Genomic DNA, 16,048 nt, shown 5'->3' with positions numbered 1-16,048 from the left:
TTCTTCAAATACGTTTTAAATATGATGTTTATCAATGGCTATCTTTGAACAAGGAGTCCAGAAGAACACATCCTGATAGTGTCCAGTACTTAAAGCTTCCTTGTTTTAATATCCCCTTAGAAAGCATAAATTAGACTCCGCAGAACAGTATGTTCCCACCACATCTCAGTTCACCTCAGTTGACATATCATGTTATATTACTGGCCCAATACAGAAACTATTCATACCCCTTGACTTATTCCACATTTTGTTGTGTTACAGCCTGAATTCAAAATTGATTAAATGTTTTWTTTTTCTCTCACCCATCTACACACAATACCCCACAATGACAAAGCGAAAACATGTTTTAGAAATGTTTGCAAATTTATAGAAAGTTAAATACAGACATATCCAATTTACATAATTATTCACACCCGTGAGTCAATACCTTGTAGAGTGATTTGGCACTCTACAAAGTATTGAGAGTGCCAAATCACTCTACAAAGTATTGACTCACTTTGGCAGTGATTATAGCTGTGTGAGTCTATCTGGGTAAGTCTCCAAGACCTTTCCACACCTGGATTGTGGAAAATGTCCCCATTATTCTTTTAAATATTCTTCAAGATCTCTCAAATTGGTTGATGATAATTACTAAACAACCATTTTCAGATCTTGCCATAGATTTTTAAGTAAATGTAAGTCAAAACTGTAACTCGCCACTCCGGAACAGTCACTGTCTTCTGGGTAAGCAACTCCAGCGTAGATTTGATCTTTTATTTTAGGTTATTGTTCTGCTCAAAGCTGAAATGATCAATCAATCAATTCCTCTAGGATTTTGCCTGTGCTTAGCTCCATTCCATTTATTTTTTATCCTGAAAAACTCCCCAGTCCTTAACGATTACAAGCATACCCAGAATATGATGCAGCCACCACTATGCTTGAAAATATGGAGACTGGTACTCAGTAATTTTTGTATTGGATTTGCCCCAAACGTAACACTTTATTCAGGACAAAAAGTGAATTGCTTTGCCACATTTTTTGCAGTATTACTTTAGTGTCAATTTTTATTTTGTACAGGCTTCCTTCTTCTGTCAATTAGGTTAGTATTGTGGAGTAATTACAAGGGTTTTGATCCCATGCTCAGTTTTCTCCTATCACAGCCATTAAACTCATTGGCCTCATGGTGAAATCTCTGAACGGTTTCATTCCTCTTTGGCAACTGAGTTAGGAAGAACGTCTGTAACGTCTGTAAGTTTGTAGTGACTAGGTGTATTGATACACCATCCAAAGTGTAATTATGAACTTCACCATGCTCAAAGGGATATTCAATCTCTACTTTATAATTGTCTTACCTACATCTACCAATAGGTGCCCTTCTTTGCGAGGCGTTGTAAAACCTCCCTGGTCTCTGTGGTGGGGGGGGGGGGGGGGGGGGGCAGTGCAGAAATGAGGTAGTCATTCAAAAATCATGTTCAACAATATTATTATAGTCCCTGCAACGTATTATGTGACTTGTTAAGCACTGAACTTATTTAGGCTTGCCATAACAAAAGGGTTGAATACTTATTGACTGAAGAAATTTCAGATTTTCATGTTTGATTAATTTGACATTATGGGGTAATGTAGGCCAGTGACAAAATAAATCTCAATTGAATCCATTTTCAATTCAGGCTGTAACACAAAAAAAAGTGGTGTGAATACTTTCTGAAGGTAATGTAAATGTCAGGTTATATCCGGTCACACAGGACTGGGGGGGGGATCAGATTTTTTAAATGTAACCTTTATTTAACTAGGCAAGTCAGTTAAGAACAAATTCTCATTTACAATGACGGCCTACCGGGGAACAGTGGGTTAACTGCCTTGTTCAGGGGCAGAACGACACATTTTTACCTTGTCAGCTTGGGAATTCAATCCAGCAACCTTTCGGTTACTGGCATATCGCTCTAACCACTAGGCTACCTGCCGCCCCAGATAGAGCGTGCCTCCAGCCTTTGCTGTTTCATTGATTGATTGGAGTTGGCTTGTTGCGGGGATCATGTTAGTCACTCAGCCCATGAAATGTGTGGTGTCAGACAAAGTTCAGAATGAGTGAAGCCATGGAGGCTTGGCACAGGGCTTTTTGGCGAGTACACAAACAAGAAATTGAAGTGAGTCAATAATTTATGCCTCCTCTCCAGTTGGGCCGCTAACTGGACCTCTATCAGCAGGGACCTGTCTGTGGCGGAGCTGACTGGATCTCTGTAGCACATCCTGGCTGTTATGGTCATGGTGGTGAGATGTTGCAACATTGCGCACAGGGTGAACATTCTGCATGACAAGCGATTTCATGGTGTACTTATACCATACTCATGATCACATACATTTTTATGGATGTAATTCTCTGTGTTAATAATTACTATTTTATGTCACACATTGTCTTTAATTATGAATAGATTGCAACACTCTTTTATGTCATGCGTGCTATGAGGATATATACAGTGGACTTGAATGCAGGGAAAATGTCCTCAACATGTTAAAACGTTCCAGTAATTCCATGACACTTTAGTTTAACAGCATTTTCGTACTCAGAGAAAGGTTCAACAGATTACGGGCCCACATTGGCCATCAGGCCAGGGCTCTCATGTGAAAGGGGCGTCATTGCAGAGGCCGAGAGCTAGGCTACTTATACACTTCAAGATTTACAGCAAGTGTTGTTTATCTTTGTGCACATTATGTGACAACTCTGCTTTTTCCCAAACACCGTGTCAAGATGTTATCATTCCACTGAAGTGAATGTTGTTCAATCGTTCCTCGTTTATTTTTTAAGTCCTCCTTTTATACTGCAATCAAGACAATTATCATGTTTGAGCAGTGTCTGTGTCCTCATAGTCAGCCCCGAAAAAATGCACTAATCTCAAACATCAGCATCTCGAACTAGCAATGTCCGGTGGTTACGTCCTTGGCTGGCTGAGATGGCCAAGGCCCAGGGATGTTTTGGTTGGTCTGTTTACTGCTTTGTCTGGGTTGTTCTTAGCAGTCTCATTTTTGATATTGTCTCACCCCTGTTCTTTCTAAAGCCTAATCTACACTGAAATTCCTGCATTCTCCTCTGCTCTTTCCCAAGTCCCACCGGCTCCCCAACTGCCTGTTGGACCCTTGGCTTTCCTCTTCTCTCCTTCCCCCTTCCTTCCTCCCTGTCGATGCTGTGCGTGACAGTAGCTCACTGAGAAGTGGAAATGAGACTAGTAAACAATGATTAGCTCCAGAGCTGGGGCAGCCTGGTCCACCGTGGGTCCTGTCTCCATGGGCCCGCCACCAGTGCATTACATGCAACATGAAGCCTTCCAAGCCCCTCCCCCTCCCACCAGCAGAGTCAGCTCAGGGTCAGGGCCAACCTTTCACAGCCAGGTTACAGGAGATAATCACAGGCAAACACGAGAGCCACACGCAAAAAGCACACACGAGCCCTCGCCCACCGCAAACCTGGTTTTAATTAGAGGTGATGGGGATGTGAGTGGCCATATGTGAAGAGGAGAGCAGGAGGAGGAGGGGGGCAGTTAGGGTGTAGTGTTGCACACACAAAATGATTCCTCTATAGCGAGAGAACGAGACAACGAGAAATAGTCATCCCAGTGAAGAAGTGTCTTCTGTTCTGAGACATTGCTGTCTCTGGTTAACCGAGGAATCATGCTGGATGTTTTTGTGTTTTTAGGAACACCACATTTCTCCAGACAAAACAGGGAGAGGGAAGTGAACAGCTTTTAGACAGAGTAGGAAGTTGTGTAACTCTTTTAACAGAAAATAACAATTTCATTTTTAAGTATAAAGGGACAGACAAAACTTGACTCCTTGAAGGTACAATCTGCAGAATTAAAGATTGTGGCTTTTAATTGTGGCCAAACTGTGGAATAGAGATCCCATTTCACATTTGCTCTAAGAGCTGTGGGTACACTTCCTAGACGTATTTCACTTAACCAATTAGAAGAAACAACCAATTAAACCTAGTAGTAGAACATACAGAGGATGTTTAATGTTCCATTTGACATTTAAGCTCTGCTCCACATTGCGTGATTTTACCTGAATTCCGTTTCAAGTCTCAGAGGAACAAGAAACTAAAAAAAGAAACATTATGTTTTTTTCACCATTACAGAGTTTAAAATATTCCTATAGACCTTTTCCCATCCTTTCTTCCCATCTTCAACATTACTGTACCTCAGCATTGCTAATTACCCCTCAGTATGTGACGGGCTCCCGAGTGGCGCAGCTGTCTAAGGCACTGAATCTCAGTACAAGAGGCGTCACTACAGTCCCTGGTTTGAATCCAGGCTGTCCCATAGGGCGGCGCACAATTGCCCCAGCGTCGTCAGGGTTTGGCCAGGGTAGGCCGTCAATGTAAATAAGAATTTGTTCTTAACTGACTTGCCTAGTTAAATAAATGTTAAATAAAATAAATACATAAATATAATGTGGACTCTACAGGGACCACAGGGCCTGCTAGACTTGCTACCACCTTCTCTTTGCAAGTCTCATGTTTAATAAAATCTCAGCTAAAATCATACTTTAATCAACTTAAGAAAGGCTTAGTCAGATCTGATTGATCCCTTAAATACACATTTTATATACCTCAGCTGTGAAAATATGGTATGCAATGATATACATTTTAAAAATAAGCTCGACCAAAACATAGAAAAGTGTATCACTTTAACACTCTTTCTTCAACACCAATAGTGAGAATTCCCACTCCACCTTTTCCCATTTCCTCAAGCACCAACAATGAGTGACTGTGCTGGAGCATTACTGAAGTCTCTGTCCCTCTAACTTACGGCCTCCCTTCTGAAATGTTTTAGTGCCTTCAATTAGCGTCATTACCTCCCTGCAAAAATAAACTTCGCAGTTGGTGGGGAAACTAGAAACGCAAATGTATTCTTTGGCACTGAGGGGGAAAAAAGTTTTGCCTCAGGAACTAAAATTAGTCTTTGAGCTGAAAGGTTAATAGAATCAATGGACCAGTGATTTCCATAAGGAATAAACTGCACTTTGTAATGAATGCCAAGGACAGGACTCCGGTTAACCATGATGTGTGTGTGCTACCAGGCATGAAAGCATGATACATCTCAGGTACCAAAACCTACATCTTTAGAGTGTCACCATTCTTTTGAGGGGCCAGAACGTCATTGTAACCTTCTGATCTCCTGAAAAGTTTCCTCCTAACTCTTTTGAGCTCAACAGCCTTGTTTTGGGGAAAGAAAACCATGTCAAAAGGCACCTGAGGTGTACGGTGATAAAAGTAAGCTGCCATTGGATAGCACACAATTGAAACATGGCTCTCATGTGCAAAACTAGACACTTTTATGCTTTGTACTGAAAATGCTTGAAGATATGCTGTAGTATGAGACCTGCTGAAAATGTGAATATGAATTTTCATGGATTTTTCTATGCTAAGATATTGTACGTGTGTTGTATAAGCATATTTATGAAAGGCAAGTCAGTCTATCTATACCTGCATTGCAAAATGCAACATTGGATTTTTTTTAAATGTAAATCTTGAGGCCTTGACATGAGTGGCAGAATGGTAGTTCTTCATATTGGAAAAATAAACCGTCTATAAATAGTCTATAAACTATATTTCAATCCACACAGATAATTATTTGAGTTGTATCCATGTACAGTCATTCACTGTGAGTCATTTTCAAATTACAGTGATATTCATACAGTGACAAAGATCTAACATAATCATATTATTACAAATATTATTTGTTTCATCTTTTGCGCAATATTATGGAGAGCAGTCAGACTCGGCTCCTGCACAACTTTCGCTGAACTTCAGAGTACCACGTGGGGATTCGAGTAGAAGCGCGACATAGTTAAGTGATTTAGTCAATTATATATGTGCTGTTGACTACCTTGAACGGATTACATGTAATTACATTATGTTTAAAATTATAAATTAAGAAAAATACTATCACAATGGTATTACAACAGTCAATATGCAGCGTGCGCACAAAACGAATGCAAGATTAATGCAGGTACTGGCACAGTACCTGAAAAGTTGCTAAACTCACTGTAAACCCATCATTTTTAAACACACATTTATTAGGCTAGATGGCATCATGATTACATTCACTTTGTTATTTTATTGAGACACTAAACAGAGTTTACATTAGGCTATTTATGCAAAGTATAGAATGTCCATGCAGACGCGCACAAAAGCTACACATACCTTATCGACTATTGCAACTAAATAGGCTATTCCATTTACTTATTAACACGTCAAATTATAACTTATTGAACACAGTTCTTACATTTTACAACAATTAGAAGGCAAAAAATAAAATCAGAAAAAGAAACAAACCATATGCTTGCTATAAGCTTTTCTTGAATCTTCAAATTATAACAACCAACGTAAGAAAGTATAACCATTTAACATGGGATACCACTATTACTATTCGAGTTAGTAAAATAAGTGTTACTTTCCTCCTAAACGTATTTGCTGGAGTTCGCCTCTGCAGACAGAGGTCTCTGCGCGCTTTTGTTTCCAGTGCGAAGCGCGCGTCGACGTCCAACATCAGAATGATAATATATATAGGGCTACCACAATGGGAGGAGTATGAAAATAATGCTCAGCCCTACCCACCGACTGCAAACATATAAGACACCTTGCTGAAGCAAAACTAGTCACTAAAGTCTTACATCTTGCTGAAAAGAGTGACTAGAGAAAAAAAACTTCACCATAACTCACCAAGCTTCATCTGAGATATTTTCCCAAGGAGTACTGAGACAGTCACCATGGTCTCAGAAGGATACTTGGGACTTTAAACTAATGGAACTTGTTTAATTGATTAACTAATTTCATTGTACATCACAAAATCACTTTTGAACATTATTTTATTTATTTATTATACATTTTTTTAACAAAAAAAGTGAGTGCTGGACTAAAGTTGTCAAGAAAACTAAACTTTTTTGTAGTTTTTTTTTTTCATTTACAAAATCTGTTTCCAGGAATAGGTGTCCTGATAATCCATAGCCATGGCACTGCTGGACACAGAGTTTGGGATGAAGGGCAGCAGCATCATCAGGGAGTGGAGTGGACAGRTCCAGCCAGCTCTGGTCGCCTCCTTTGTTTTCCTCTTCTGTCTAGAAGCCTGTCTATGGGTCAGGAATCTCAGACTCAAGAGAAGGCTGCCAGGACCCTTTGCCTGGCCGGTGGTGGGCAATGCCATGCAGCTGGGGCAGATGCCTCATATCACCTTCTCCAAGCTGGCAAAGAAGTACGGCAACGTGTATCAGATACGACTGGGCTGCAACAACATAGTTGTGCTCAATGGAGACACAGCAATACGAGAAGCCTTGGTTCAACACAGCACAGAGTTTGCAGGCAGACCCAACTTTGTATCTTTTCAGATGATTTCAGGAGGCAGGAGCTTGAGTTTCACTAACTACAGCAAACAGTGGAAAATGCACAGGAAAATTGCACAATCTACCATTAGAGCCTTCTCCTCTGCCAACAGCCAGACCAAGAAAGCATTTGAGCACCATGTTTTAGGAGAATGTATGGATCTTGTGCAGGTATTTCTGAGAATGAGTGCAGATGGACGATATTTTAATCCCTCTCGTGAATTTACAGTAGCTGCTGCAAATGTAATATGTGCACTGTGCTTTGGAAAACGTTATGGCCATGATGACATTGAGTTTAGAACTCTCCTAGGCAGAATGGACAGGTTTGGAGAGACGGTGGGGGCTGGCAGCTTGGTGGATGTCATGCCCTGGCTTCAGAATTTCCCAAATCCTGTCCGCAGCAGCTACCAGAATTTCAAACATATAAATGAGGAGTTCTTTGCCTTTGTGAAAGACAAAGTGATGCAGCACAGAGAAACCTTCACGCCTGATGTGACGCGTGACATGAGTGATGCTATCATTAACGCGATTGATCACAGAAAGGACAGCGGACTGGCCAAAGACTTTGTTGAAGGAACAGTCACAGACCTCATTGGAGCCGGCCAAGAAACAATGTCAACCATTTTCCAATGGATTCTCCTGCTTTTGATCAAACACCCCAACATCCAAACCAAGCTGCAGGAGCAGATTGATAAAGTGGTAGGCCGTGACAGGCTGCCCTGTATTGAGGACAAAGCCAGCCTGGCTTACCTAGATGCCGTTATCTATGAGACCATGCGCTATACCAGCTTTGTACCCCTCACCATCCCACACTCCACCACCTCAGATGTCACCATCGAAGGCTTCCACATCCCCAAAGACACAGTGGTCTTCATCAACCAGTGGTCCGTCAACCACAACCCTTTAAAGTGGAAGGACCCACATCTCTTCGACCCCTCACGGTTCCTCGATGAAAATGGTGCCCTTGACAAGGACCTGACTAACAGCGTCATGATCTTCTCCACTGGTAAAAGGCGATGTATTGGCAACCAGATTGCCAAGGTGGAAACATTTTTATTTACAGCCGTCTTGCTTCACCAGTGTACCTTTGAGAGCAACCCATCAGAGGCCCTGACCCTTGACTGTTCCTATGGGCTCACACTGAAGCCTCTCCACTACACCATCACAACCAAGCTCAGGGGGAAGCTGCTCGGTCTGGTGTCACCTGCATAAACAATCTCATCCCATTATTGTGGGCAACATTGCCAATCAATTACATTTTACAGTGAGTATAAGCAAACCTGCACTGAATGCTGTTGTTGAAGAGTGTAATATTTCATATTTAATATTTAATTAATATCTGAACACAATTGAATATGTTTGCAATGTTGTTGATACAGAATTGAAAGTATGATTACAGTAATGGAAAGTTTGCTAGGTAGAGATGAATCTCCTTTGTTGGGGGCCAGGGGCCAGGGGTCGGATCATGGGGTCAATGAAGTTGAGGGTACTTCATAAACAGTATTCAGCATGTTAACGTATGAAAATATGTGCATGAAACTAGAATATCACTCAAAGTCAATGGAAGGTTATATCACAGTGTAATATGCTTGTGAGTGTTTGTGAATGTTGTAGTCACACCCGAGGAACCACAATTTGTTGCGTTGGCGACTTTTTGGATTCCTCGCATCAAGATGGTGATGTATCAATGTAGTTAACCTTTTCACATAAAGCAGTCACAAAATATTTGTATAGATATATTTCAGGTATGAAAATGATTTGTATTATAATCCAATCCACTATCTACTGTACACCATGCATATGAGCACATTGAAATACTGTCGGAAGATAACAAATGCTGACAAACTGCTAAAGGGAAACTCAAGTTATCTATATGCTATAGCCTACAGTGTGAAGACAATTCAGAGATAACAGCATTGGCGCCTCTGTGTAACTTCAAGCTCAGTGTCCCCAACCAAGTTTGGAGGCGTTTCAATGGAGAGGTGGGATTGGAATTGTGGGATTGATAATGCTGATGAATACATGGGAGATGACCAACTCCAGAGACTGACTGCATTGATCTTCTTAGAAATCTACTGAACAGGCACTCCAGCTACACAACCCATCCCTTCATATCCCAACCAACTGTCACTAAATACAATACTACTACACAAATCAATGGAGTTTTCAAGTCTTTTTGTATTTAAACAAATGCATGTCTGTTTACACCTCAAGGGTCTGAAATCTATATGGATGTCATTTCACCTTTGTCAAAGAGCACGTATTCAGGAATTTATGAAATAGTGTTCAGAATCTCTGCCTCTCTCAAACCAAGAAACTCAACTACAGCATGTGTTGAATGTCCAGGCAAGGATTCATCATAGAAAATACTGTGTTGAAATTTTAAAAAATAAAATAATTATAGGATTGAAAAATCAGATATATCTGGAATGAATAAAGCAATGTTTTAAACAGTCAGGGGTTGATAGCAACTGATTCTGCTTCTCTCTTGTTTGTCATTGATTAACCCATTAAGCATCTCATCATTGGAAGGACTGCAATCTCCTGTCCATTGCAATGTGTTGTTTTTTGTAGTGACACACTCCATGTACAGTGCAATGAATATGAGCTGGTGCATAATATATTACAAAATAAAGACTATTATGGAAATACACACTCTAAGGTACATTTTACAATGCAATAAACATGTGATAATGTATAATAAAACTGCAAACTAGTCTTTACCACTGTTAACACTCATTATGTTTTATAGCTAATCTACATCAGTCTTGCATGTTTTCTCTCATCAAAACGGCCAGAAACACATCAGGTGGCAGGTAGCCTAGCGTTTAGAGCGCTGTGAAAAATCTGTCTATCTGCCCTTGAGCAAGGCACTTAACCCTAATTGCTCCAGGGTTGTCATTGATAACGGAGAGTTGGGATATGCAAAAAAGACATGTACAATTCACACAAGCGTATAATACAAGCTTGTGCATGTGAGAAGTCGTACAAATATAAGCACCCACCTAACTATTTATTTATTATTATCTAATGTATTTGAATTGTGATCTGGTTTAGAAACAATACATGATACAAGTGAAGAATCGCTCCTTGCAGCATTACTATCACTGGCCCATTAGAGTACAGAATTCCATAGTAGTTCAATTCCTGCTGAATAGCTTTGAACCCCCAATAGGTCAACTTTTATTTGTTTCTCTGAAAAGCCTTATTACTAGCGTTATTGCCAGAGGTCCCTGTTTTGAACTCACTTTTAAACTATTTTGATATAGCCACCAGCCTAAGAGCTACATTATCTCATTTATTATGTATAAAAGGACCATTATGCAAAAACAAAATCTCTGGTAAATACTGTATTTACTTTTATAGAACATATAAAAGTGTAGCCTAGTAGTGTTTAGAGTTAACAGAGCATAGGCTGAAAATAACAGATACAATTTTTTTTATAATGTCATAAAAAATGAATACATTAGTTTTCAATAGATGGAAGAAAGCTCCTTCCAAAGTTACAAGTAGTCCTGCCTTAGCCTGGGTACTTCACTGAGACGTTTGCTTTATATACACTATATTTCAGTCTGGAATCGTCATTTTCAGAATACAGAATATAACCGGACCAATCAGTGTCCCCTGAGTTTAGCTATGGTGAGTTTAGCTATGGTGAGTTTAGCTATGGTGAGTTTAGCTATGGTGAGTTTAGCTATGGTGAGTTTAGCTATGGTGATTGTGTGACTGAAAGTCTGAACCCTAACTACTACACCATGTTCCAAATTCTCCCCTGTGGTACCTGTATTGTGTTTAAAGGTAGTGCAGCCCAGTCTTTTAGAGCCTCTGGCCCGCTAAATCTAAACTCCTTCTGTTTCAGTCCTAGGTTCAGGCGGGCTGACTGGTTGCTGCTTTCCTTTTTGTCTCACCATGGCATTGAGTTGTTAGGTATCAGAAAGACTCCTCAGGACGAGCATTTCGGCGCAAAAAATAAAAACGATAGGAGTTTTAAGTCCCTGAACCCTCCACAGAGGAGATATAAGGGAGAGTGTCAAGACTGAAATCTGCATTCCTCTAATGTGGTCATCTGAAGACGGACAGCGACTGCACTACTGCTAACCACTCAACCTGATCAAGCCTGTTCACAAGCCAGCACGGAGTAGGAGGAGACAGGCACCGTAGTGTAAGAGGTGCTGAAAACCTTCTTCGTTGTCTCGATTCATTTTCTACGTTTTTGGTGATAATGCAGGACTGACCATACTTAAAAACAGACAGCATTATTATTTTGTTTTATTTGGAATTTAGGTGGAGAGGAGGACCTATTTTTAAATATCCGGTTACCAGGAATAACATTCAACAAATAAAGTGGGATCTCTCTCAGAATTTGAAGGATTGGGCACCAGAATTAGAACATCTCAGCACCATGGCACTGCTGGACACAGAGTTTGGGGTGAAGGGCAGCAGCATCATCAGGGAGTGGAGTGGACAGGTCCAGCCAGCTCTGGTCGCCTCCTTTGTTTTCCTCTTCTGTCTAGAAGCCTGTCTATGGGTCAGGAATCTCAGACTCAAGAGAAGGCTGCCAGGACCCTTTGCCTGGCCGGTGGTGGGCAATGCCATGCAGCTGGGCAGATGCCTCATATCACCTTCTCCAAGCTGGCAAAGAAGTACGGCAACGTGTATCAGATACGACTGGGCTGCAACAACATAGTTGTGCTCAATGGAGACACAGCAATACGAGAAGCCTTGGTTCAACACAGCACAGAGTTTGCAGGCAGACCAACTTTGTGTCTTTTCGTCAGTGTCTGGTGGTAACAGCATGACATTCTCTAACTACAGCAACAGTGGAGGACTCACCGGAAGATGCTCAGTCCACCATTAAGCTTTCTACTCCAACAGCCAACCAAAAAGCATTTGAACAGCACGTTGTGGCAGAGGCTACTGAGCTCATTGAAGCTTTCCTCAAACTCAGTGCTGATGGACAGTTTTTCAACCCTGCTCACGAACTGACAGTAGCTGCTGCTAATGTAATCTGTGCCCTGTGCTTTGGAAAGCGTTATGGCCATGATGACATGGAGTTTAGAACCCTTTTGGGCAGCGAGGACAAGTTTGGAGAGACGGTGGGGGCTGGCAGCTTGGTGATGTCATGCCCTGGCTATAATATTTCCAATCCTGTCCGCAGTGTCTACCAGAGCTTCAAAGACCTCAATAAAGAGTTTTTCACCTTTGTGAGAGACAAGGTGATGGAGCACAGGGAGACGTTTGACCCTGAAGTGACTCGGGACATGAGTGACGCCATTATTCAGGTAATTGAAAGGCAGGCAGTGATACCGGGTTGACGGAGGCCCACACAGAAGGGACAGTGTCCGATCTGATTGGTGCGGGACTGGATACTGTGTCAACTTGCCTTCATTGGATGCCCCTTTTATTGGCAAAGTACCCCAACATCCAAACCAGACTGCAGGAGCAGATTGATAAAGTGGTAGGCCGTGACAGGCTGCCCTGTATTGAGGACAAAGCCAGCCTGGCTTACCTAGATGCTGTTATCTATGAGACCATGCGCTATACCAGCTTTGTACCCCTCACCATCCCACACCTCACCACCTCAGATGTCACCATCGAAGGCTTCCACATCCCCAAAGACACAGTGGTCTTCATCAACCAGTGGTCCGTCAATCACAACCCTTTAAAGTGGAAGGACCCACATCTCTTCGACCCCTCACGGTTCCTCGATGAAAATGGTGCCCTTGACAAGGACCTGACTAACAGTGTGTTGATATTCTCAGCAGGGAAGAGGCGATGTATCGGTGAGCAGATCGCCAAAGTGGAGTTTTTTTTATTTTCTGCTATTTTGATTCACCAGTGCTGCTTTGAGAATAACCCAAGTCAGGACCTCTCCTTAGACTGCTCATATGGGTTAACACTGAAGCCCCTGAACTACAAGATCTCTGCCAAGCTCAGAGGAGAATTACTTAATGGGGCATAAAATCTTGTGATTTGTGTTTAATAACAGAGCACCCACTAATGGACTGCAGTAATCCAATGCACTATAAAAGGTATGTACACAACAGTGAATGTTATTGCTTGGTAGGTACCAACCATAAGACTTATATTGATACTTATATTGATACTTTACTATTATTATCATTTGCTAAACTGATTGTTGATTGTATAAATCACTTTTTGTGACAGATAACTGAATCATGTTTGTTATTTGTATTATTTTATTGCACTGGCTATACAGTTGAAGTCGGAAATGTACATACACCTTAGCCAAATACATTTAAACTCAGTTTTTCACAATTCCTGACATTTAATCCTGGTAAAAATGATCTGTCTTAGCTCAGTTAGGATCACCACTTTATTTTAAGAATGTGAAATGTCAGAATAATAGTAGAGAGAATTAACTATTTCAGCTTTTATTTCTTTCATCACATTCCCAGTGGGTCAGAAGTTTACATACACTCAATTAGTATTTGGTATATAGCCTTTAAATTCTTTAACTTGGGTCAAACGTTTTGGGTAGCCTTCCACAAGCTTCCCACAATAAGTTGGGTGAATTTTGGCCCATTCCTCCTGACAGATCTGGTGTAACTGGGTCAGGTTTGTAGGCCTCCTTGCTCGCACACGCGTTTCAGTTCTGCCCACAAATTGTCTATAGGATTGAGGTCAGGGCTTTGTGATGACCACTCCAATACCTTGACTTTGTTGTCCTTAAGCCATTTTGCCACAACTTTGGAAGTATGCTCAGGGTCATTGTCCATTTGGCAGACCCATTTGCGACCAAGCTTTAACTTCCTGACTGATGTCTTGAGATGTTGCTTCAATATATCCACATAATTTTCTTTCTCATGATGCCATCTATTTTGTGACGTGCACCAGTCCCTCCTGCAGCAAAGCAACCTAACAACATGATGCTGCCACCCTGATGCTTCACGGTTGGGATGGTGTTCTTCGGCTTGCAAGCCTCCCCCTTTTTCCTCTAAACATAATGATGGTCATTATGTCCAAAGAGTTCTTTTTTTGTTTCGTCAGACCAGAGAACACTTGTACAAAAAGTACAATCTTTGTCCCCATGTGCAGTTGCAAACCGTAGTCTGGCATTTTTTTGGAGCAGTGGCTTCTTCCTTGCTGAGCGGCCTTTCAGGTTATGTCGATATAGGACTCGTTTTACTGTGGATACAGATACTATTGTACCTGTTTCCTCCAGCATCTTCACAGGGTCCTTTGCTGTTGTTCTGGCATTGATATGCTCTTTTCGCACCAAAGTACGTTCATCTCTAGGAGACAGAACGCGTCTCCTTCCTGAGCGGTATGACGGCTGTGTGGTCCCATGCTGTTTATACTTGCGTACTATTGTTTGTACAGATGAACGTGGTACCTTCAGGTCTTGGCTGAAGGTCTTGGCTGATTTCTTTTGATTTTCCCATGATGTCAAGCAAAGAGACACTGAATTTGAAGGTAGGCCTTGAAATACATCCACAGGTACACCTCCAATTGACTCAAATGATGTCAATTAGCCTATCAGAAGCTTCTGAAGCCATGGCATCATTTTCTGGAATTTTCCAAGCTGTTTAAAGGCACAGTCAACTTAGTGTATGTAAACTTCTGACCAACTGGAATTGTGATACAGTGAATTATAAGTGAAATAATCTGTCTGTAAACAATTGTTGGAAAAATTACTTGTGTCATGCACAAAGTAGATGTCCTAACCGACTTGCCAAAATTATAGTTTGTAAACAAGAAATTTGTGGAGTTGTTGAAAAACGAGTTTTAATGACTCCAACCTAAGTGTTTGTAAACTTCCGACTTCAACCGTAGCACATTTCTTACATTTGAAAGTAAGACGTTATCCCTCCAGATTTACAAAAATATATAATGTAGCAATTCATGTTACATATATCCCTCCTAAGTGTTTATGTCATGTTTTGAGAGCTCGGATCGCTTACGTCATATCACTCCTTACTGGTCGGGCTCGGGAGTGGGGCACAGCCATCTGGGAGGCAAGGGCTGAGTGTTCTATCGATTATCTGAACTTTAAAGAGGAGATGATACGGGTTTTTGATCGTTCAGTTTTTGGGAAGGAGGCTTCCAGGGTCCTGGCTTCCCTATGTCAAGGTGATCGATCCATAACGGATTACTCTATAGAGTTTCGCACTCTTGCTGCCTCCAGTGACTGGAACGAGCCGGCGTTGCTCGCTTGTTTTCTGGAGGGACTCCACGCTGAGGTTAAGGATGAGATTCTCTCCCGGGAGGTTCCTTCCAGCGTGGACTCTTTGATTGCACTCGCCATCCGTATAGAACGACGGGTAGATCTTCGTCACGAGAGCTCGTGGAGGAGAGCTCGCGTTAACGGTGTTTCCCCTCTCCGCATCTCAACCATCTCCTCCCCGGCTCAGAGCTGAGCCCATGCAGCTGGGAGGTATTCGCATCTCGACTAAGGAGAGGGAACGGAGAATCACCAACGCCTTTGCCTCTATTGCGGTTCTGCTGGACATTTTGTCATGTCATGTCCAGTAAAAGGCCAGAGCTCATCAGTAAGCGGAGGGCTACTGGTGAGCGCTACTACTCAAGTCTCTCCATCAAGATCCTGTACTACCTTGTCGGTCCATCTACGCTGGACCGGTTCGGCTGCTTCTGCAGTGCCTTGATAGACTCTGGGCTGAGGGTTGTTTTATGGACGAAGCATGGGCTCGGAAACATGACATTTCTCAGCCAG

The 16,048-nt window shown here is 41.7% G+C and overlaps 2 pseudogenes; both read left to right on the top strand.

The window, feature by feature from the left end:
• The first annotated feature begins 6,642 nt into the window (after window positions 1-6,642).
• On the top strand, window positions 6,643-10,076 carry LOC111963238 (cytochrome P450 1B1 pseudogene; annotated as a pseudogene).
• A 1,148-nt stretch (window positions 10,077-11,224) lies between these two features.
• LOC111963239 (cytochrome P450 1B1 pseudogene) lies at window positions 11,225-15,633 on the top strand (annotated as a pseudogene).
• The last annotated feature ends 415 nt before the right edge of the window (window positions 15,634-16,048 follow it).

The sequence above is a fragment of the Salvelinus sp. IW2-2015 genome, linkage group LG4q.2 (assembly GCF_002910315.2).
Source record: "Salvelinus sp. IW2-2015 linkage group LG4q.2, ASM291031v2, whole genome shotgun sequence".
In the NCBI taxonomy this organism is placed as follows: Eukaryota; Metazoa; Chordata; class Actinopteri; order Salmoniformes; family Salmonidae; genus Salvelinus; species Salvelinus sp. IW2-2015.
This window is presented reverse-complemented; position numbering and strand designations above follow the sequence as displayed.